General features: G+C 36.6%; 1 pseudogene; it reads right to left on the bottom strand.

The window, feature by feature from the left end:
- Positions 1 to 19,200, bottom strand: part of LOC139721003 (uncharacterized) — a 39,939-nt pseudogene extending 20,739 nt beyond the window's left edge.
- Between the last annotated feature and the right edge of the window lie 5,805 nt (positions 19,201 to 25,005).

Below are 25,005 nucleotides of genomic sequence, written 5' to 3' on the forward strand. Positions count from 1 at the left end.
AAATCTCCTGCTTTGCATGGCCAGTAAAGACAGAACTTGTACTTGTGCATTAAACCATACAGATAATGCTCTGTTCAAAACAGTGCTTGCATCAGTGCTTGTGGCATACATCAAAGTTCTTGTAATATCAGTTCCTTTGGGATAATTCTGGACACACAAATCAAGCCTGGTAAGACAAAGAATTTTAGTGCAATGCCACATCGTATTCACATTAGCGCAGAGTAATGTGAAAAAACCCAGAATTTTAGAAGGCAGATCAAAATCAGACCTACAATGTAAAATAATACCCCCAAAATACATATGAATTCAAATGTTTCTCCTGTTTCCATGTAACACTAATATCTATTAAAAACCACACATATGCAAATTAGAGGTGACAATGTAATCACACCACAAGTGTTCCACAAGCATATAACGATGAATGAACATTCACTTGAATTTCTTTTCTTGACATAGAATAAAACAAAAATGCTTCAGGCAGGTTACAATGTATAATGTTACAATGTAAGGCAAGTTACAATGTATCCTTCACATCCTAGTACTCTAGTCTCCTAACAACCCAGTCATAATGACTTGTAGTTGCTAAATTATCAACCCAAAACATAACTTTAATAATTTTGTGGACATACTAGAGGGAGAGTTGTGATGAACATTGTAGTGATATATTCACCTCTTTGTACGTGTATTTGTGTGAATGATTGTAACTAGTATCACTTTTACGAAAAAACAGTTAAAACTGTAAAAGTCAATCACTTTCCTTTTTTTTTCAGTTCAGCTTTAATACATTAAACTTTTACCATCCTATTCATCTAATTCTCTTCTATCCATCCAAGCCATGTTAAATATGATGTGGAATTTCAACGATTTGTTGAATTTTTTTTCTTGTGTGGGTGGGTAGGGGGATCAGTTCGTCAGGTTATGCACCCTGCTCTTAGCAATTAATGTATGAAGTAAGTTCTTTTATGTGTGAGAGTAATAACTCACACACAGGACCTCCACATACAGGTCCTATCCAAGGGAGAGTGTTTTTGACTCTTACTAGAGGGGATGGTATGATTACACACAACATTGCTCAGGCTTAGACTCAGGAATTGAACCCAGGTCCTTTGAATCTGGAGGCTTGCACGCTACCTACTGAGCCAAATCACCACCCTACTGACAGTCACTGATCATGTAACCATAAACTTTGCATACAAGGAATGATTCACCAACTGATCCTACTGTCCCTAACAATACAGGTTTTGAGAGTTAGAGGAATTTCATGGTGCCTTCAAAATAAAGAAATATTCAGAGTTTGTGGCATCGTCGTAAAGAGGAAGGCTGAATTTGAAGGGGTTTATGACGACTGCACAAAGTGATGAGAAGTGGCAATGCCAAAGGAACTGTACATACAAACAATAATATACAAATAATACACAGGTGAGAGTGGGTTAGTGGAGATGTAGCGCACTCGAGGGTATTTACAATTGTGAAACATGCACTACATTGTAAATACACGAGAGTGAGCTGCATCTCCACTAACGTCACGAACTTAAACCTGTGTATTATTTGATTTATAAAATGGGTTGAAAACTAACAGCATTTTTCATGTACCTTTGTGGGTCAATACCAGTCAGCTACATGTAGCACTCACTCAAAAGTCAAGATGTCCGAAGATGTTCGTCCCAAATATTCACGCACATCGCACTCGGAAATCCTATGCACAAGAAAGGCCGGCTGGCAGCCCGAACTAGAAGTTACAGGATTGACAGCGCGTATAGTAGCGCGCGACGCACTTGTAACAACCAGGGAGGAGAGTGCATGTTAGTAAGAAAATCATGAGCGCACACGTGACTCATTTCAGCGCTTCCAATTGGCTACATTCTTGAACCCATTTTACATGAAACACATGAAAACGCTTTCATAAAACAGTCCCCAACAAAATATATAGAATCAACAGTCTCACCTTGTGGTAAATTGTTCGGATCTTGCCTATTTTGTCCAACTAGCTGTTGTTGTTGTTGCTGTTGCTGTTGTTGTAGCTGCTGCTGGCCAAGCTGTGGTTGTTGTGGAAGTTGTTGCTCCCGCCCAGCTTGTCGCTGATCACCAAACGTTATACCACGTCGTGCCATTTGATCAAGTTGTGTCTGCATTCATTACAAACAAACAAACAGAAATATCATCAATGGTGTAATAATAATAATAATTATTATTATTATTATCAATGGTGTCAAATTACTGCCACACCTAACAAAATTTGAACTGTGAGAGTAATTAGGAAAATGCCAGTTTTGTAGAATAAGTTAAGAACAACGTGCATGCCAATCTTACCAGAGTTGCTCTAAAACTTGGAAAGTTGTTTGTTTAACAAGTTTTCAGTTTGTCTGTTTTGGCCCCGATATGCTGCTAACATGGCAACACACATTATGCCCCTCTTAAAACATGTTTTTTGCACATCAACACTTCAAGTCCAACATGTTTGCATAATTTCATTTTAATTGTCTTACAGCTAGAAAAATTGCTGGCTTCATAATCTCCCCCCCCCCCCAAAAAAAAAAAAATACCTTGTTCATCTACACATGGTGACCAGCATATTCACAAATACATTTTATTTTGTTTTTTGGTATCATTCAAAATGCCTAAAACATGTGGACATGGTTTGGTCTACAACCTTCTACAATGGGCTGACCCACTACCTGACCGACCACACAATGATCTGTACATATATACCATTGTCAACTACGGGTAGCACATGCATGAAGGCCTTGAAATGAGGTACTTGTTACCCCCCCCCCCCCCCCCACACACACACACACACACACACTGGAAAAGATCAGTTCCACGCTACATCACAGACAGTTTACACATCTATTTTAGCTTATTACGCTTGGACAATCATACACTTCCTCCATAGGCCAAAGCTGGCTTCAGACCAACCCTCTCATGCTAATACTTTTATGGAGCCCACAAAAGGAGAGCATTTGATGCCAAGAGTGAGCTATGTCAATATATCAATGACATTAATAGTCAAGTTGCCGACAGATATATGAAATCAACCAATCTCAACGCAAACATGAAGTACAGATATCTGCTGAACAATATCTTCTTTTTGATTTTGTATCTTTTCAGGAAATCAGTGTCCTCATACTATTTAAAATCTAGGATACTGTATGCTGGCTCTGGAGTTTCTAAATCATTTCCTCCAAGCTTACATCACCTCGTAAACATTGATAATGCAATTAAAGATTCATTTCTGTTTGTGGAGTATGCAGGGTCTCTTTCATCCTAGAAACTGATGAAACTTGGAACTTTGCAGACACAGAAAATCTGCTACAGCATAGTAAATGCTTTCACATACAAAGGACCACATCTGCAACAATCAGAAATAGGGGCCAGGCATATTTGTAATTTGTATTGCTACCAAAAAAAAAATAAATGAATAAAAAAATAGACCAAAATCTGGCTGTGCTCACCTTGTATTGGTTATTCTTTTGAGATAAATCATCAAGTTGTGCTTGTAGCTGTGCACCGTTTGCCTAAAAGGGAGAGAAAAAAAAGAAGTTCATTTCTTTTCAATCCTCATGTAAACAGGATTTGGAAAGAATATTCATCTTACATTGATCAAGTGTATTGTAAATCATACTCATATGTAACAATATCCTTCTGGGCCTCTTGGAATATAATTTATGCAGGATAATGTTAATGTATTCCCTGATGCGACTTGTGGATTGTATATCATATTTCATACATGAGCCTACAGCATTACTCTTGCCCTGAAAGATGGTAAAATATTGGTGTAGAATATCTCTGGTAGCTTCACCTTTGTGAGGAGTTAGACAGCTGCCTCACTTCACAAGACAATCTGCTGCAAATTTAGTGATCTTCTGTCTTGACTTTTGACCATTGATCCCGTCCTTTCAGGCAATTCTTTGTTTCCTATTTTTTTTTTTTTTTTATCATTCACAAAATGTAAATGTCACTACTAGACATTCCTAGGTAAAGCTACACTGTATGGCCAGAAAATTTTATTCTTAACTGAAGTACATTGTAGTGACATTTGACCTTCACCTCTGGCCTATCATCACTATTATGTTCACGCAAACACAATATTAATTTTGACCCTTCCCTCCAAAATCACATTACTACTTGACATTCCTAGCTGAAGTGATGGCCGGAAATTACACTTCTTTTTTTTTGTAACAGACTAGTGAAATTTGACCATTCTCTTTGATGTATTTTCAACAAAATTTATCTGGGTAAATTGCCTTTTATTTCTACCTTCAATGCGAAATCATATTATCAGTGGAGATTCCATTATGGCGGCAAAATGCCATTTTAGCCAAATGTTAATGACTTTTAATTCATAGCCCTGAAGGATTTTGCCCAGAATCTATTAAATTTGTACATAAAACACACCTTGACCCTATATCAAGAAAACTATTTTTCTCATATCAAGACGATGAGATCTGGGACAGATGTGCTGATAAAAGGACAACTTTAAAACTTAGTCAATGATTTATTGTGACAGTTTTCCCAAATTTTGTTCACTTTTCTGTAAATATTCACAAATCTGTTTTAGTGCTGTGTCATTCCTTTCACTAAGAAATTAAAGGACTGTACAAAATTTCCTGCTGTGCTCAGCTACAAGGCATACAGACCTGGTGAGTGTTGATCTGCTGAACTAAGCCATCAACCTGCTGTGAGAGTTGGTCCTTTTCTGCTTTTGTCAGCTGCATATCATTCTGCAAAAGGAAACAATGAGATCTAAAACATGCATCCAGGTGGACTAGACATGACAAACAGGATCACTCACGACTAAATAGTACATTTACATTACATCAACCCATTGAGGATGGTTTGATTTTGCTACAACACGCATTTCCCATAGACACTTGCCCGAGTATACTCGGGACGCGTCCTAAACGGGTTAAAGAATGGGCATCGGTGCATATAGCAGCATTTTATAAACCAGAGTTATCAATATTTTACCCTTGAAACCCACATTTCCTTGATGTGCATCCCCTTCCCCATAGTACAAGAACAGCAAAATAAATAAATAGATAAAAATAACAATAACAACTTCAAAAAAGAATAATATAAAAGAGTTATTTATCATTTTTGCCTTTGGGCATTCTACCTCAACTTCAGCAAGCACAGAGGCTATTCTGTGAGCAGAAAGCATCACGTTTCAAATGATATCTTATCCCACCAAAAACAGGGAAATTAGACAGACCAGTATACAAAATTTCCTTCAGCCTACAGCTGAAGATGTCATTGCAGATGCTCTTTGCAAGGGAAGGGGCGCAAGAATTGACAATGGACAAGCATAGGGAGGGGGAGGGGGAAGGATGTAGGACAGACCTCTATTTGTCTGAGGTTGAAAACTGCTTGTTGTTGCTGAGACCTGGCCGTCTCAACCGCCTCTTGTGCCTCAGAGAGTTGTGCTGTAGAGTGAAATAGCAGAGAATACATACATACCAAGTCAAAGGAGGTAGAAGTTCTAGCAGATTGGTCTATTCCTACGGTGACAGATGATCACATATTAATACAGATCCGTTAGAAATATGAGCTGTATCAAAGATCAATTTCACTATCAAAGATGCACACAGTATTTGGTACATGCTATGCATTTCTGTCAAGGGAAAGTTTATGCAGTGATTTATGGACCTTCTGCTAATTTTTACCCACATAGTTGTTGCGCTTGAAGTATTACGATAGAGTTTAGATTAAAGAAAGGATACATCTCACCATTTGGAGAAGCATTGAATATCAATTGAAAATATAGTTCCACTATATACAGAGAACTGGAGATTTGCCCCATGGTAATCTGATAAAAAGTATTCTGTTCATGAATTCTACAGTTGAATAATCATTGATGAGTAAAAAAATTCCCATGATCTTCAAATGTTCATCTTTGAAGAAAACAATGTTTGAGACCTCTCACACTAAAAACAAAAATAAAAAAACATACACTCACAAAGGTATACGCCGACAGACAGACACTCAGACACAAAAATAAACATAAACATTGGCATGCAGCACTCAAATACACCCACACATCAAATAAATGACAAAATATATGATCTATGATACATGACTGTCAGAAAGACTAAGGCCTTTGCTGGAGAATCTACAGAACACAATGGCCTTACATTGCAAGAGTTGTATCCGACTGGTGAAGTCCTCCCGTAGCTTAGCAACCGCATCATCATGTTCCTCCCGCTGCTGCTCCGCCTGTCCCTGGAGCTCCCTCGTCATCTCTTTGTGCCTGTCCAGCTCCTCTCGCATATCATCGTACTGTGACTGCATTACAAACGTGAGAGAAAATTACAAAAATGAAGATATGGATCCTGAGCAAATGATTGGCTGAGAGCAGTCATGCAACCAGTCTTTCCATTATGCCCAAAACGCCCAGCAGGAATTAGTTTTTTTGCTAATGATCGGTGCTAATGACTGGTACTAACAACCAGAGATATCATTTTCAAATTTGTGACTTTGTTCATTCAGTTGCGCTTTCCATATTCATGTTCACAGATGCCACAATTGCACGCTTGCAGCAGCGAGTTCTCAATCAGCTACAAATGCGTGCTCAATCACTTACAATCAAGTGCTCAATCACTTATTTACTGTTAACGATTTCAAAGTTTGTGTTTAATGTGTTTTAAACATTTATTCAAACATATTGGCTTTGAGCAATTTTTACGTGTAGCTGACTGGTATTTATCCACGAAGGTAAATGAAAAATTGTTCATAAAACCATTTTATTAACCAAATGATGCATAGATTCAGGTTCTAACATGAGAGGAGACGCAGCTCACCCTCACATATTCACAATGTCATGCAACATGCACGAGGCACATTGTAAATACCCTTGAGTGCATTGTATCTCCTCTAACAAATTCAGACCTGTGAATTATTTGTATAATACTTTCTGACTTTTCCGACAATAATATTGTCGCCTGTCCAGCAGAAGGGCCCTAAGGCTTGCACGCTTGAAATATCACCGACAAAAAAATAAATAAATAAATTACTGTATATGCAGAATATTTCGCGAGGTTTTTATTTTCACAAATTTCACAAGTCAGGTGCTATTTGCGAAATTAAAGACACATAAAAATATTGACTCTGATCCCGATGTGAATGTGACGTACGAGCGTACACTTCTCCGTTCAGTACAGGACTCCATGAGTGCGAATTTAACCACTCGCGAAATTGTTGGAAATTCCCAATTTGCGAAAATTTAGACTTGCGAAATACATGGCATATACAGTAATGGTTACATCACTATGAAAGAGCTTTTGAAACTGTCAGATTATGTCACAATAAATCAAAAATTTCACTTTAGGTTAGAAATTTCATGATATGACCTTTCTGCTAATAGGCAATGATAATCTATTCCATGCCTGTTGGACAATATTAGTTGTTGTTGTTTTTTTTTGCATGCTTTTGTCATTTTAACATTATCTATTTCTTGTTTGATGCTTTTGTTGTTTAAAAATTATTCATTATTTTGTTTGATGTTTTTGTTGTGTCACATTTCATGCCTGCCATATAATTTCTAACAAATTTTGTTCATTTACTACTCTACTTCACATATGGATATTTGTTATTTTCTTGTTTATTTATCATCTTCATTGGTAACTGCACACATTTTTCCTTTATCTACTAATTTAATACTCTATCTGAGCTTTTCCCAATGCATCTATTCATGACTTCTGTTTAATGATATCTCAGAAGAACTGTGTCTGTGGAAATACCAATGCAATGAATTATTCACCTTTCTAAAAATGCTTCTGAAAGAGCAACAAGATTATATAAATTAAAATGATGTTGGTTTTGGCTTAAGGAGAGAAATTCAAACATGGTGTTGGTGCAGTTTCCTAAAATATACCAAAGTACAACTGAGGAGAGCAAGCAAACACTTGCAAACATGATGGATGGAATTTTGTGGTTGCGTGATTTTGCTTCACAGGTATCATTTAGTCTCTCTTGAACAAGTTGGTAATTTGCACTTTGGACAATGTGATAAATGGTGCCACATGTCACAATCTTCAGGCTGATGATGAGGCGCCAGGTACACGTGTGGCCAACAGATGGCCAGGCAGTACAGTACATCTGACACTACCGGCATGTTTAGATTAATCGCCAGCTTTTAATATTAGAGTACTCCGTAGGTCAAAGCAATTAATATGAAGACAATGTTTGCCAATTCTGAAATTATACTGCTGTCATGAATGATAGTACACCTGTTTATTTATTTCTTTTGTCTAGGAATGCATACTTCAATTTCATGCTTACAACCAATCAACAGAATGCATAATTTTCTTTATTAGAGAGGATGGCATTTTGCTTTCTAAGTTTTTGTGTACTTACCCGTAGTAATTTGTGCTGAATATTCAGTGAATTATACCTGTTCTCATGCTCTTGCTGCAAGAAGAAAGAAATACGTGCACAGAAGTAAATAAATTAATGTAAGTAAATGAATAAAGTAAATAAATGATTTATTTATGCAAAAGAAAAAATAACACATGTAACTTAAGTATGACAGAAGTAAGTAAATAAATGAATAAATAAATAAATAAATAAATAAATAAATAAATAAATAAATAAATAATAATAAGAAGAAAAATGGCTACCTGTATAGGGCACAAGTCCACCTTTTGGTGATCATGGCATAAATGAAGTACATGAATAATTTACATGCATAAAAAAAATTAGAGATGAAAGATGATGACAATTAAAATAACATGGTAGGTGTAATACATGTACATTGTACTATACAACATTTTGTAGCATCCACAACACTGGATATTCTAAGTGCTTTCACTGTCTACAGTATATTGATATAATGCTAATACATGTACATTCCATTCTCTCTATCTACATGTACACATGCACTCCTGTCAATCCCCCCCCCCCAACCCATATGATATTCATACATTAGTAATTGTTGTTTTGATTTTCATTATCACTACTACAAGATGTAAAACAATCATTACCATATTAACTGTAATCAATATTGCTTAGTTTCATACAAATAGCACAAAAATTGCCACAATCACAATTGCTCCACCCATTGTGGTAACATACATTGTGTATCCACTTGAATGTGTTTGTTTGTTTGTTTTTTCCTTTGTTTCACAATATTCTCAGAACGAAATGCACCCATCCAAACACTGGCAACAATTAACTATAAATTCAATCTGGCCTGATGTGCAAAGGCATCCCTGAAAATGGGTAATAAATGTACCCCCCCCCCATTATCTTTTAACCACATTGGAGAGGAAATTTTCTCTAGAATATCACAATTTGTAAACATGTAAAACATGTTTAACAGTTAAGTACTGTCAAAACCTAGGAACATTGTCAACTTTGAAAGATCAACCCTCTACTCATTGATGAATTTGAAGAGAAATCATCCCCCCCCAAAAAAAAAAATAAATAAATAAAAAAGAATAAATGAAAATAAACATGAATAACTGGCTCAATTCACTCACCTTAACATCATCCAGTTTTTGTTCGTAGGCTGTACAGAAAGATAAAAAAAAAAAAAAACAAGAAAAGAAATGGAAGAAAGAGAATGTACATCATCACAACACTAAGCCGGACTGCAGGAAATTTGATTTGCATTTGACTATACTATACAGTTTCCTAAAGTCTCTTTGAGTTTCGTGCGTGAGCATGAAACTTATTCATATCCTTTATAGATCCAATGTGGCTAAAAGATAGAAGTGGAGTTATAATATGCTGTGATTAAAGTTTGTAAGCACCTTTCATGAATATCTGTTCAAGTGTGTTCATGGGGTCTCAAACAAAAATGTTGTCCTATCATCATTCAATGCTGTAAAAGTGGATATTTTCGCGCAACTAATTTTTCGCGCTCGGCGAGGTAAGAAGAGTTTCGAATGTTTTTGATTCCGCGGAATCAAGACATCGACTACTGGAACATATGGTAAGCTAAAATATTTGTGTGCTTTTATTTTCGAGCTAGTTTCGAGTTGCGTGAAATGCGTGATAATTTCAACACCGTGAAAATTTCCACTTTTACAGTAATTCAAAACACTATTCACAGCCAATTATAACTATATACTGTGCATATCAATATCTGCAGGCAACCAGATGATGCTCAAGAAATCAAAACAAAACGATGCAGAATTAACAGAACAGTGTCATCTCACCAGGGGATCACATTAAATACACAAAAACCATGAATTTCTGTAGAAATAGGATCTACTTGCACACGAGAGATCATTTCAGCATTTACACAACTCACATTACTTCTTTGTGGTGTGGCATAATTCTATACAAACTGAACATGCGACAGGCACAGTATCAACAAGTTGTATACTAGCATTAGGAAAGCAAACTTGCTCCAATGTGTGCTTGTTGAAATACAAATATGTGTGTACACCTTATATTTCAACCCAAAACCATCACAAAGACTGAAATCTAACTGTATGCTCCATGGATTTACATTTTTACTTCAGAGTTTCCATAAGTTTTGAAAACTGGGTACACTAGAGGGCTTTTTACACTTGCGTTTCTTAACCCTGGACTTTCTCTGACCCAGGACTATCGTTAGTCCCGTACCAATTTTTTCAGCTTTTTACACTTGCCAATTAGTCCCGTACTATCTCTTGTCCGGGGCTAAGGAGAAAACTGACCTTTTTACACTCGTATTTCTTAGCCCCGGACTTTCCAAACCACATGAATATTCATAATTACGCTGTGTACTGTACACGTACACGCACGCACCGGCAGCACTTGATTACCTCGTTTCTGATTAACCAGTGAGGGTCGGACTTCATCTCCGTCGCTTAGCCCAGGATTATTTTTCCGTTCTGTTTACACTCACTTGCTTGGCACCGCAATTGCGGTGCTAACCCCTGCTATTTTGCAGGGCCAGATAGTACCGTACTATCAGTAAAAGCCCACTTTGGCAAAAACGAGTGTAAACAGAAAGTGGGCTAAGGATAGTCCCGTACCAACGGTGGGGCTAAGGCCCCCCCTTAGCCCCACCATTGGTCCGGGGCTAAGCAAAAATTTACAAGTGTAAAAAGCCCTTAGGTGCCTAATACTCGCTTTACTTGGGCATAGATCTTTTCTGTCTTGCTTCGTCAATTTAAAGGTCTTCAACATACAGTGTACTTTACTCTTGAATTTCCTTGTTGGGTCTAAAAACATTGCACCTGGCAACCATCAAAATGCTATCAAAGATTGACAAGTACAGGAGGTCCACCCATGCACACTTCATTTAGGTAATTAACACGTCAAGGTACATCCAGATTTTGCCTTTCAGCACTATTGCTAATGCACATTAGTACAGAAAGTAGTTTATAGCTCGATACATTACACAAATTTCTCTTCACACCCAGCAAGTGGATATAAAGCGAGAAAATCAACAATTTAATGAATAAATTACAGAAACTGATGCTCACAAAAGTTGCCTCACTACTATAGGATCCCAAACAAATGGATGTGTATATAAACAGGTTACACATTTGAGGACAAAATCAACAGGCTGTTACATTTACATACAATGTGCTTTGAATAATATACTGTAGTATACACTTGCAACATGAGAATGACATCATAGAAACTCTTTGTAAGTACTAGCTCCTACAGAAATAATACCATTTAAAGGCCAATAGTATGAAATAGATTAGCAGCTATTTCACATCTAAAACTAGAAAAGCACTCTGAGAGCGCAGACCTCTGCCAAGCATGCAGCTTATTTCCACCACTGATCTTGTTCTTCCACAGAGATATCAGTGATTTCCACCCATACTTCATGCTGAAAGTGTTTATATTTATAATAGTGTGCTAAAAGTCTCCCGATTTCCCAATATAGAAGCCTTAGTTACGTCATAAACCCTCAGCTGCACAGCGCGCCTCGCCCTAGCAGAAACTAGAGCACGCACTTTAGTGCGTGCATGCAAACCTCAAATACGCGCAGCCTGAACTCCCAAGTTCATTGACCCTACTTGCTTAGATATAAAAAATCCTTCATAAATTCCCAAAAAATTCTCAGATCACTACCAAAAGTTAATCGTTTGGTACTTGTGTCATTCTCAACCTTTTCTGCAAGTTTCATCCCAATCCGTTAACTACTTTTTGAGTTATTTTGCACACGGACAAACGAACGAACGAACGAACAAACCAACAGTAATGACAACATAACCTCCCCCCTTGGCGGAGGTAAAAATACAATGACAAAAGGAAACATTAGGTACAATAAATGTAATAAGGGAAATGCAGTTCATGGCAAGAAGAGTGTCAGTACTAACAAACTAGCCAACAAATGACTCATATTTTTGAGAGCAACAACAAGAAGCAGAAATGTTATACAGCCTACCTACATTGCATCATTTGAAGCAAATGTGGCAAGGGATAAGCCTAAAAAGCACAGGTTCATGAATGCACTTTAAAAGGGTATCTGACAAACTCTATTATCATCACACAGCTTAAATAGCAAGCTTCCCTTCTGTTTCTGGTACGGTACCTCGACACAATATGTATTTAAAGGCATTTGTGCAATCTTTCACAAACAGCAAAGAACATGACACTTACCGGTACTGTAAATAAAGTTATATATCTTAGAAGTACAAACCCTCAACTCAAAGACACCAAACATCAGTAATTCACCTTGCATGATTCATTATTATAGTTTACAGCCCAATGTAGCTAGGAAATGATTGCACCATTATAACCCAAAAAGACTAATGAATGACTCATAATATTGGCACCAGGAAATATACTATCTACAAGGCCAAAAATGGAATCAATTACACTACAGTGTAATGTACATGCTTGTATTAAATATATCATAGTAAAGATTTTGTCTGACATTGGAGTTCTCACATACCTGGTAGTCATTTCCTGCACTGCAATATATGTTCATAATATTCATTTACATTTGTGCAATCGTATGTCTATGTTAGAGGCATAATTTACCATTTGCAGATGAAACAAAAACCCAGCATAAGTGCTTTAAAATACTTCCAAAATGTGAGTTTGAGATAAATAACCACTGTAAAATTTTGAATCCGTGTAATGTTAAGTTTATATTGTTAAATAGACAAAATATGAACAATACACGAAAAATGATGCCAGACTTAACCGTCTACAGTTACGGTTTGATAAGAAAAATACTGATTGATCTCCTTATATTTTAGGATTTATTGCGAAAATTTTATATATGCTACGATGTTTTGTGATACAACAGACCTACATATATGCATCAACTGTGATATCTTGAATATTTTTTAAATCACTGTTCCCAAAGGTAAACAGGACCTTTAAGCCAGCTAGCAATTTCAGCACGACAACACATGTGCACATATCAGATTCAAAGGTTTGTAGGCAACATACATGTGTACAGTTTGAACTATGAGGTGTGAGGGTAACATTTACTGACAGATATTAGTTTTATTTTGGGGTGGATTTTTTTTTTTTTTTTTTTGGGGGGGGGGCTGTTTTTCATGTCAATGTTTGTTTCTCTGTAAATGTTTGATGGCCAAGTCCATGAATGCTTTTCAATGCTCTCATGTTTTACAAATCATAATTTGGGATTTGTGAATCTGCATATTGTGCAAGTGCAGATGTCTTTTGATTTGTGTTTATGGAATACAACTTTGTATAAAACATGTACAACAGGATGCAAGTAATAATCACAGAAGAAATTTCACTGAATGTATTCATTCTTATTTCACTTCATCATATACAAAATGTAAATGTTTTAGATTGTGCAGGGCAGTCCCTGGAAGAGCAGTAACAAAAGTGAAAAGGCTACTCTATAAGAAAACAAAAAAGCAATGTGCACTGCACAGTCCTACGGTCAAACAAGACTCCAAATGAAATGTACAGGTACACATTTTGTACATGTACAATTGTAGTTTGTAAAGGAATTTCCTCTCATCAACCACACCAAACACTGGTATGGCTCGTATTGTATTTATCCCTGATTTATTGTAGTATCTTTTAATACCAAAAAGTGACAGGAGTGAGTTTGGTCCAATTTATTTGATTAAATATGTGTGAGAGCATCAAGTGTTTGAACAGTCCTATAAACACCATTGAGGCAATGTCCCATTGTCCACCACACAATACAATAGTCTCCTGCTTCGGTAATTCTTTCAATTTCAATGAAAGAGGTCCTTTATATACAATTTTGTAGATCTAGGTTTCATTTTTCCCCCAAATTATGTTGAGATGACTGAGAAAAGTTTCACGATATGTTCAGAAACACTTAAAGGGGTCACTGTCAAGGGACCCCACACCAATATTAATATGAAACACTAGGGACTGTTTACCGGTACCTTAATGTACAAGTTCACACACATGAATGTCATTTATTCTTTATTTGGGTAACATTTTGTCATGTTTTTGTTTTATTCATCATGGGATGATCAATCAATACCCTTCGTGTATTTGAAGAAATGCATGCACACAGCAAATTACGGAGCACTACAACAAGTAAAAGATAAAGTGAACGGATGGAAAGCCACAAAATCAATGCTACAGCTCCATAATCAAAACCACACAAATTGTATTTCACATCTAAAAAGCTACACTTTCTTGCAGCTTATTCCAAGATCAAAATTAAACAGTATCTACAGTACCCGCATACATTTCTTGCAACACATATTAATTGTTATCTTTCGCAGTCAGTCAGAGAAATTTAATACAACAGCTGCAAAGAACTGTCAGCAAACATGGAAATCAAATTGTCCAACTTGGTAATTCAATGTAAACACTGCACACCAATCAAATATAAATGAAAAATATTTGTCCACATCATGGTGAATATTCCATATTGTGTAGTGCAAAATTGTTGCAATTGATCAATTAAATGTGATAATCTTTACTATTAGTTCACAGTGCCTCAAGTAAAAAATGTGTTAGACTCCTTTACACAGGCTTACATTCCAATAAGCATTCAAAATGTTCATCAAAGTCATGGAGGTACATGTACATTCTATGCATAATATTTTGAACATTACCACAGTGGTCCTTGCTTGCAAGGTGCATTAGTACTACTGTATTTTTAACAGCACTTGCTACTCAAAAGTTGCGATTTAGGAAAGAACAAAAGAAGAATAAAATGCAAGTGTAACTCTTTTTGAGGGCTAATGCAGCCGTTAATTGATGAATAAAGGCTGTGAAATTTTGGTGAAGCTATTTCAGGGAAAGGGTGATGAAGATAGCCTTGGAACTGTGGAGAGAACAGGAACATGAGTGCTGTTAGAGATCTTATCACTGCATGCAGTTGTTTAGAAAAAAAGGATGAAAAAGTCTCATCATGAACTCGAGAACAAACGAGGCAAGCAGCATCAAACAGCTGTAGCTTACTTTCTTTGTTCTTTTTCTGGTCTCCCTTGGCAACTTGTAAGGCCTTCTCTAGTCTTGATCTGTGCTCGTAGACAACTGTTAAGAAAGACGAAAATAGAGATGGGATGTGAAACAGTCCAGAGAGGCAAAGGCAAAAGAAAAAGACAAATAAAGTAACAGTTTATTGTATACTCTAGGGTGTTTTTATTTTTACAAATTTGAGAATCAATCAATATTAGCAAGATTATTTAACGACTAGCAAATGTACTGTACTGCCTGCAGTAACACTAATGAGCTGTTTATTGAATTCGAGGCTGGAAATAATTCAATTTTCTCTAGAAAAGTGATCAATACTTCTTTCTGATTTCATCAATTTGGTTCTCACTCTTCAAATTAGCTGAAGTCCCAATTGGGAAATACAGTTGTACACCCCCACCCCTTCCCAAAAAAATGTATGTACATAAATTATACAATGCATACTGTAGCCGAATATGTTGTACCCTTGCAGTTGGTCTACTATTATGCTCTTTTTTTTTTCTTTCATGCTCTTTAGAATTCGTCACATTAGTGATGTACACATGTATGTCCACAATATCGCTTCATCGTAATGTATTTGAAAGATTTTAATCTCGACTTGAGTGGTCATTACCAATTAAAGATTAAAAAAATCATTTTAACATAGAAACCTGACCTGCCAGAAAGCTATAAATGTACATCGTATGCATCACTCTTTGAAAATCAATTATGACTATAACTAATACACTGTACTTGAAAGTTAAATGATAATTTGGGTGCATGTACTTGTACATTGTAACTTGACCCATGAAGCATTCATCTCTCTCGAATCTTTGATTTGTTTTGAAAGAATTGAAAATTGAGATTTGATTCTAGAGAGAACCCCAGAAACTGCAAAACAAGACATGCCACTATTGAATTTCAGCAATTTCCATGTCAGTACAAATGTATGTAGGTCACCTATTAAACACAACATCCAAAATTGCCTTTCAATTTGGTTTTATGACTGTTCAACATTACTTTTGCAGGAATCTTAGATATTTTTGTATTTAAATGCCATTTATCTCAAATTTGTATGAATGAATATAAATTTCTCAATTCTTGAAGAAATAGGTTCAGTGGTTTCAGCCTGATATCTTTCAATTTAACAAATGAGTATATGCCTACAGGTATACCAACGTGTAAAGTAAAGTAGAAGAGTTCTACACTAGTATGAATTCAGACATGCTTTGTTTGACTTTAAGCACAGTAAAGGGGATGGGGGAACTAGAAACATGCACACTGCCTTTTTAAGTCAAAGTTCAATTGTACTTTCATATTTGCACCACAATGAAAGAACACTTGACCTTCCTATGGTACTTTTTTCAAAAGGCAGCTGGGGAATTAAAGATGTTACCCATATCATTAGCAAGTCGAAAGAATGCGAACTTAAAAATTTAAATGTTAAAGTGGGATTGGACAATCAGTTTAAATTCTCCTTCCCTTTAAATTTGATCTTAACCTAACCTGTACTGTGAGTTTAACCTGACTGTGCAGTCACATGACTAACATACATACGACCCCATCAGGTGACTGACCGACCCCACATGACCCAGACTGATGATTGGGAGACTCGACTTAAAACATGTAAGTTAGTACTACACCACAGACTAGTTCTTGATCACACAAACATCTGTGGAAATTGGGAGCATCAAGCCTCTCCAAATTTGGGCAAGTGTGACTTCTGGAAATCAGATAGCAACTTAAATCCAACTTTTGTAGAATTCCCTTTACAATTTCTCTATTTTATTGCCCTACAGTGATATTACAAAACTGTTGTACTGGTCAGTGGTAGTCTCTTTATCCAACAATTCGACACCAAACAAAAAATTCTTTTGAACGGATGGTCTAATAGTCATCAAACTCCACTGTTGAAGACCTAAGAATTATTGGCTGACAGAGTACACTACGGTGCTTTAGGGTAGAGGATTGGCCACTCGCTGAGACCTAAAACCAGCTTTCATGATCTTCACTACGCATATGATTGCTTGATAAGTCAGTTACAGGTTCCTCATTTGAGATGAATGAAATGAGGCTTGCATGGCCATGAATTTAGATTTACATTTTAACAATTGTCACACGACACTGCATAGTTTAGAACTGTTTCATCTTGAACAAGATAAAGCACTCTGAGAGCGCAGATCTCCGCTAAGCAGCTCATTTTCACCTACATACAGTAACACACATGCTGAAAATTGCCCAATTTTCTTTATAGCTGCCACACAATACAAAATAGTGGGATAACGATAGCGATCCAAATCTCAAGATTTGTATAAAGGGTCTAGTAGGTGTGAGTCCCACTACAAAGCCTTGTGTTTATTTAGTATTACAGTATATACCTCACATACTCCTCTCATTTGATTGATTAAAAGTGGAGTCATGAAAATAGCTGTGCAACATTTTTGATCAAAATGACGTCATGATTTACTGTGCTCGGGGCATAGAATCAACTGTGCCCTGTAAATAGGTTTGGAGACAGGAGCAACCCCGTACACATAATAGATCACTCATATGTATGCACCAATGATACGACCGCCGCGCTGTCGATCAGCATTGATTACGAGTGCTGTAAAAGAGACTAGAATCTACATGTATATTTTCGGTATCTATATTTCGGAATCCATATTTTCGGTATACAAAACAAATAATGACAGCTTGATATTCGGGGCAAAGTTAAAATTATGTAGGCCCTCGGTGATGTAAAAACCATAACTATGTCCTCAGCTTTGCTTCGGGCAAAGTTATGGTTTTCACATCACCTTGGGCCCATAATTTTAACTGTGCCCCTCATAGCAGTCATTGTTTGTATACCAGTGCCGTATTAGGTTCCTGCATGCTGTGCAGCACCTCAAGCAGAGCACACGCAAATATGCGCAGCTTGAACTCTGAAGTTCATCGACCCTACTGATTTGTCGAAAGATTAAAAAATCCTTTGAATTTTTTTTTTAATCCCGCATCACTAGGGGGGCCTACTCAAATTTATCATCCATTCTTTGTGTCATCATAAACTTTTCCTGCAACTTTCATTCAGATCGATTTACAAGTTTTTGAATCATTTTGCACACACACAATCTGAATCAAGGACACTAACGTTAATGGCAATGCCACGGTAAACGTTAACAAACATAACCTCCTTCGGCTTCATAACTCAGTTTACGCCTTGGCGGAGATAATAATATTTAACGAACTTCATGCTGCATTGCAAATCTAACGTTACAGATTCATAGACTGCATCCAACCATTGCTACTTTCAGTTCAATATGACTTCTTGAGTAGGCCTACTTTTCTTACAATGTACGATTCAACTTGATCTTTGGGGTGAGTGGACTGATCACTTGTTGAATGTGATGATGCCTGGCGTACTGGGTACTGCTGAGTGACATACACACAAACAAAAGTGAGATTATTGATGACATTTTATACCTTGAAGTTGGGCTGTAAGCGATTCCTGCTGCTGTTTATGTTTCAAGGCTTGATGTGCAGAGTCTTCTAGTGTCTGTTTCAGTTGGAAATACGTGTAAATGCCGTAGATAAACGCCAGGATGGAGACGGCAAAGAAGATACTCTGCCCAAGTGGGCGGCCGCCGCGCCGGGAGGAAATCATGTTCTCTACCGTTACGGACAACGCTGCCCGCTTGCCGATGTCGAGCTGGTAGGCGGAATGCAGCTGCGAGTACCTGGTATTAGACATGCAGATCACCAGCAAATCGTTGTTCGTCCACGCTCAGCCTGATGACACAAATATTACGCTGAGTTCTGCATATCTTCAGGTGTTTCTGACGCGGCTGGAGCAGCGATAGTACCCCCAATATCTTGATCAGATCCTACCGAAATTGATTCTAGTTGTCCCACGGTACGGTCAGTGCAATTCAGTTTACACGTATACTGTATACGCATTGTACGCGTATTACCTGAATGTGGCTTCATACATGCTCCATTGAGTTTGTGTACACTTGTACTTTTTAATAAGTCGGCATTATACGGAGCATTGCATCCGACCCACAGTTTTTTGTTACATGTCGCCCTCTGCGATAATAGTCCTGACAGTGCACTTTTTATCATCTGAGTGTCCTGTCTTGTTTTGTTTTGACCACTCATATGAAAGGAAAAGGTCGATGACCCTTACCATCTCAATCAATCAATCAATCAATCAAGCAATCCATCCATCCATCCATCCATCCATTCATCCATCCATCCTTCCATTCATCAATCAATCAATCAATCAATCAATCAATCAATCAATCAATCAATCAATCAATCAATCAATCAATCAATCAATCAAACAATCTATCAATATCTATCTGTATAACTCACATACTGTAAATATAATGATAATACCAGTACCTTTATACATCAAACTTTTTCAAAACTGTGCAAAACCTCTGAGGAGTACATTCGCACACTATCAAATAATCTATCTATATCTTTCCATCTATCTGTATATCCTTATTTGATTTAGCCAGTTCTCTCGGCAGAGATTGTCCATGCTCTATCGCATTTACGCTATACTAGTACATTCATTCAGTAATAGCTTAGCAACTTCAAACTTTCACCGTGTGTTTGGGGTCATTTCCAGATTGTTACCAGTGATATTTCCTTTAAACTCCAAAATATTTGAATAGACACCGCAGTGCACGGTCTTTTAAGACCAAGCAACATGAATGATGCCGATGGCCATAATCATCCTGTAGCATATTACATAAGACAAATCTATTCCCAGTGGTGATTCGACAGTATTGGACGTAACCCTGTTAATATGACTCAAAGCAGAGGAAGAAGTGAGTGAAAGGCGCTTAGCCCGAGTATATAAATTAGTATTCAAAACAGTTCTGTACAATCAGTCCGTTTTACATCGTTTGAAAACTGCATATCAATTTACAGTCTGACTTGTCTGAAAGCAAAGAGAATGTCTATAGAATAATAATAGGCCTTGATCATGATCAAGCTAATGATAATGATGATGAGGGTGATGATAAAAAATAATGATAATGATGATGATAAGAACAATAATCATTATCATCCTCTTTAACATCATCATCATCATCTGAGGGCGGTGAGTTGGCTCAGTCGGTATAGCGCGTCTGCCTCACTATGATCCTACCATAAGGGCCCGGGTTCGAACCGAGTCTGGACTGAGCAATGCTGTGTGTAAGCATACCGTCCCCTCTAGCAAGAGGCAAAACACTCTGTCCCTCGGATATGACATAAAATGGAGGTCTCGTGTATGAGAGAGTAACAACTCATGCACGTAAAATATCCCGCTTCATTGATTCATCGCAAAGAGCAGGGTGTTTAACCCGGTGAAGTGGTCCCACCTCACATCCAACAACTGGACCCCATGGGAGACCAGCTCAGTGTAGCTGAATGTGGGCTATCCAGCCATCTTCTCAGATGGAAATGAACAAGCAAGCAAACAAACAAACAAACAAAAAATCTTTATCATGATATATAGTAGCAATACTAGTAGCTTATCGGTGCCCCTGATAATGACCCGAAACTACAAGGCATCAGAAACTTGAACAGGGATTGATTTATTCTTTCTCTTATCAATTTTGATCAATGCATAACATATTTGAACAGACTTTAATTATATATTATATTTAGCAATACGTTTTTCTTTTATGCCTTGAATTGTAATGTGATGATTTTTTGTTTTGTTTTGTGATATGTATTAGATTTGGTTTTGTTGTGAACTATGATAATAAATTCGATTCAATTCTAATTCAGTTGAACCTGAATATAAAAAACGACCAAAGTCTAAATTCGGTTGTCGTATTTGGAGACCCTTTACAAAGTCACACAAAGATAGATGATCAGTCAAATGAATGTTTTATACATTCAATTTGTATGAGTAACATGCCACTAACTGAAAGAAAAACTAAAAAGAAAATAGGAAATTACTTAATGATTTCTATATTTTTCTGCATTTTTTTATGGACTTGTGTCGTTTTTATATTAAGGTATTCAATTCCATTTTAGTTTAACTCATTGAAATTTCCAGCAGTACTACATTCATAAAACATCTGAGTCAGAACTGACCAGGAAAGGGTCCGTTGGGGGTCACACACCGTTCCGGGTCAGAATGACAAGGAATGGGGTCAGATATGACCCCATTCAGAGTCATGAATTGGGTCAGGGTGACCCCATTCCGGGTCTTCATTACCATATTTCAAGTCATTTTTTACCCGGAACGGGGTGTGACCCCAGCAGACCCGGTTCCGTGTCAGTTCTGACCCGGATTTTTTTAGAGTGTATTTCCTCCTTATACAGGACAACCTCCATAATTCCATTGTATAGAAAATGGATTTTCTGTAAGTTTTGACGATGAACAAGGGATTCCTGAGTAGTTGATGAGTGTATAATGGCTAATGTCCCTGTAACGGGATCGATGTGATAATCATATACATCCTGAATTCATTTTCACTCAGAGTTTAGCGGTCGGGGAAACGAGACCCAATTATCTCCCGTTATGTTACGAGATGAATTAACCCTTTCTGTACTTTAAAGGGATAGTACAGTATTGGTGGAGATGAGAATTGGGCTTTTAACTTTCTGCGAGATACCAAGAAAACACTTAGTGCAGAGCATACCATTTTAAGAGGAATTCAAAGTTTATTTGGTGAAAATTGGGTTTGGAATAAATGAAACATCCAAAAACAAAGTAAAACAAAGCGATCGTAATAAAGTGTGGGTCCCACACTTTATTAGAATCGCTCTGTTTTGGATATCTCAGCCATTTCAAAACCAATTTTCATCAAATAAACGTTGAATTCCTCATGGAATTACATGCTATTTCATATTTCATAAGAGGTTTCTCATTATCTCACACACACACACACAAAAAAAATGTCAGAAACCTAAAATTAGGTCTCAACCAAAACTATACGATCACTTTAAATGCCCATTGACACAGAAAACCCCTCAGTGTTGTACCACACACTGTCCACAGTCTCTGGCAGAGAAAGGGTTATAGAAGGATGTTGATCCAAGACTGAGGCTCTGATTGGTCGAGAAACTGGAAAGGAATGGCTACACAGAGCCACACCTAGACATGACATGGCATGTTGTCATGGAATATATGGGGGGAGATAGTATGTATATAAAACGAAGAATACAGAAATAAACTAGGAATGCATTATTTCGCCGTCGAGATTCCTGAAGAAGGAAAACTTTTTATTGGCGAAATAATACATTATAGTTTATTTCTTGATTCTTCGTTATATTGGAGCCAATGCGTGAATTCGCAACATAATATATATATATATATATATATATATATAAAGAGCTTGCTTCCAAAAGGCCCTATCCATTGAAAATGATGGATTTAGCACCTTTTGGAAGCAAGCTCTTCATATAATGATAATAAAAATTATTTAAAAAAAGTAATAATAAGGATAAGATCTCATGATTCACCAAAGGTAGCCACGGCGGAGTCGGGAGTCTTATCCACTATGCCACAGCGCCCTCACTAATGTACAATTGTATTTTTGCTGAGATCATGTAATTTGTTGTTGTTGTTGTTGTTGTTGTTGTTATCATCATTGTTATTGTTTATTTGATTTTATCGATTTTATTTTATTTCTGCATTTTTCACAAAGTATAGACAAACGATTCCAATAGTCATCATATTGATTATAATGATATCCAACACAAAATGAATATGCGATCATGATAATGTACCAATAATGAAATATTGTATAGGTGAATTATAATCATACAGAACAATTGGAAAATCATTGATATTTCAATTGAATTAATACAAACAAAAATGCAGGAGACCGTCATCTAATTTAATGACGGCTTCTGAAAAAGCATATTGCTCATACTTCATTACAAATCATTTAATACATATTAAATTGTATGATCTAACGGAGTAGGGCACCTATATCAGTGCAGTGGGCTATAGGTGCAAGTGTATATGTGCCGTAATGTTGTTTTATGATTGTTAATGCTAGTTAGAAAAAAAAAATCTGTGTAGATAATTTTTCATGTAGAAAATAATATACGTAGGGCTAATGTTTTATAGTGCATTCATTATGTATGGACTTACGAGTCATGTAATGTAACATTGCGGTGAAAAGAATAAAGTGTATCTTGGCAAATATGAAATGATGAAAAGATGAAAAAGCCAAGTGAAGAAGAGAAGAAGTAAACATGCATAATACACACACTCTTACCGCCCCCCCCCCACACACACACATACCCAATCAGTCATCAGATACACTGACTATAACTCGTGAAGGCAGATTCAGTATCTCGTATAAAACATCATACAAAGTCTCTTTGTATTTAAAAAGGTCTTTCCTTTTTTATTTACATTGTAAGTATATGTGCGCCATTGATAAATTTAAAATGGAAAATGATAAACTTTAACTTGAACTTGATGAAGTTTAATATTGAGAAGGATGTGAATTTTTGCAGTCAGCAATATTACACTCCACCTCACATAGCAGGCGATGGCCGTATCATCTCTGTTAAAGTCGATTATTTTGATAACTTATCAAGCTCCTATATTTTGACTACATGGCATTACAGTTTAATATTCATTGTGTATCTTACCCCACTGTCTTCTCACACAGTATCAAAGTGGTAATCCTCTATTGCCAGACAGATTATAAGATAACTATATACCAGTAGTTAACCCCACCAAAAGATATCTTGATAGATATCTTGATAGATATATCTTGATGTCAATTTGTTTGTTTGTTTGTTTGTTTCTGTATTGTTTGCTTGTTTGTTTTCTCAGTTCAAATCTGTTTCTATACATTATTAGGTATGCACAGTCTTATAAACAAGCCATTTAAAGGCTTTCTCATGTGCATTCCATTTTTCATAATTATAGTTGTGTATACTTGGTGCTGATTTGTATAGCATATGAATGTAACAATACCTTGTGTTAACGTTGTTTTGATTTGTATGTTATGTGTTTTTTATCCTTGTGGAATGATGGAAATAAATGAAATGAAATGAAAAAAAAAAAAAACGAAACCGGAATGCTTGAGGATCACATAAACAATAGATCAAATCATGTTATACCATACAATGCTAAAAGATCTTGAGGCATTATAACAACTGCATGCTCATTGTAAGAAGATAAAAGTTACATAGGAAATGAGGTTATACAACTTACTGCGGAGAACTACTGCTAACTACTACGAACATGTGCCCCAAATCTGAAAGCAGACAGCATTCAGATCTTTAAATCTGTACAAGTGTATATATTTTTTGATTACAGGACATAACATAACATTCATTGTCTATCCTCAGTGGCAAGGTGCTAATCCTCCACTGCCAGAGTTATCTACAAAATGTATCAGACAACTACCAGTAGTTAACCTCACCAAAACATCTCTTGATGGATAAAAAGAAACTGGACTACATGAGGAATCCCCTAAACAATGGATTAAATCATTCATACCATATACACTGCTATAGATCACGAGGCACATAGACAATAACTGCACGCCATTCATATTGTAAGCAGACCTGACCTATTAAATGAAGCATGTGAATTATTAAATGTATAGTTATAGAAACGATCTTCCACAAGCCTTCTATATAATCCAGATGTCTACCAAGTTTGGTCAAAGATGAAATATGTATAGTATCAAAGGACCAGAGCTATTGCAACGAACATCAAAG

This window comes from Diadema antillarum, unplaced genomic scaffold (assembly GCF_040938485.1).
Source record: "Diadema antillarum isolate AM-2024a unplaced genomic scaffold, OU_Dant_1.0 scf00000136, whole genome shotgun sequence".
NCBI lineage: Eukaryota > Metazoa > Echinodermata > Echinoidea > Diadematoida > Diadematidae > Diadema > Diadema antillarum.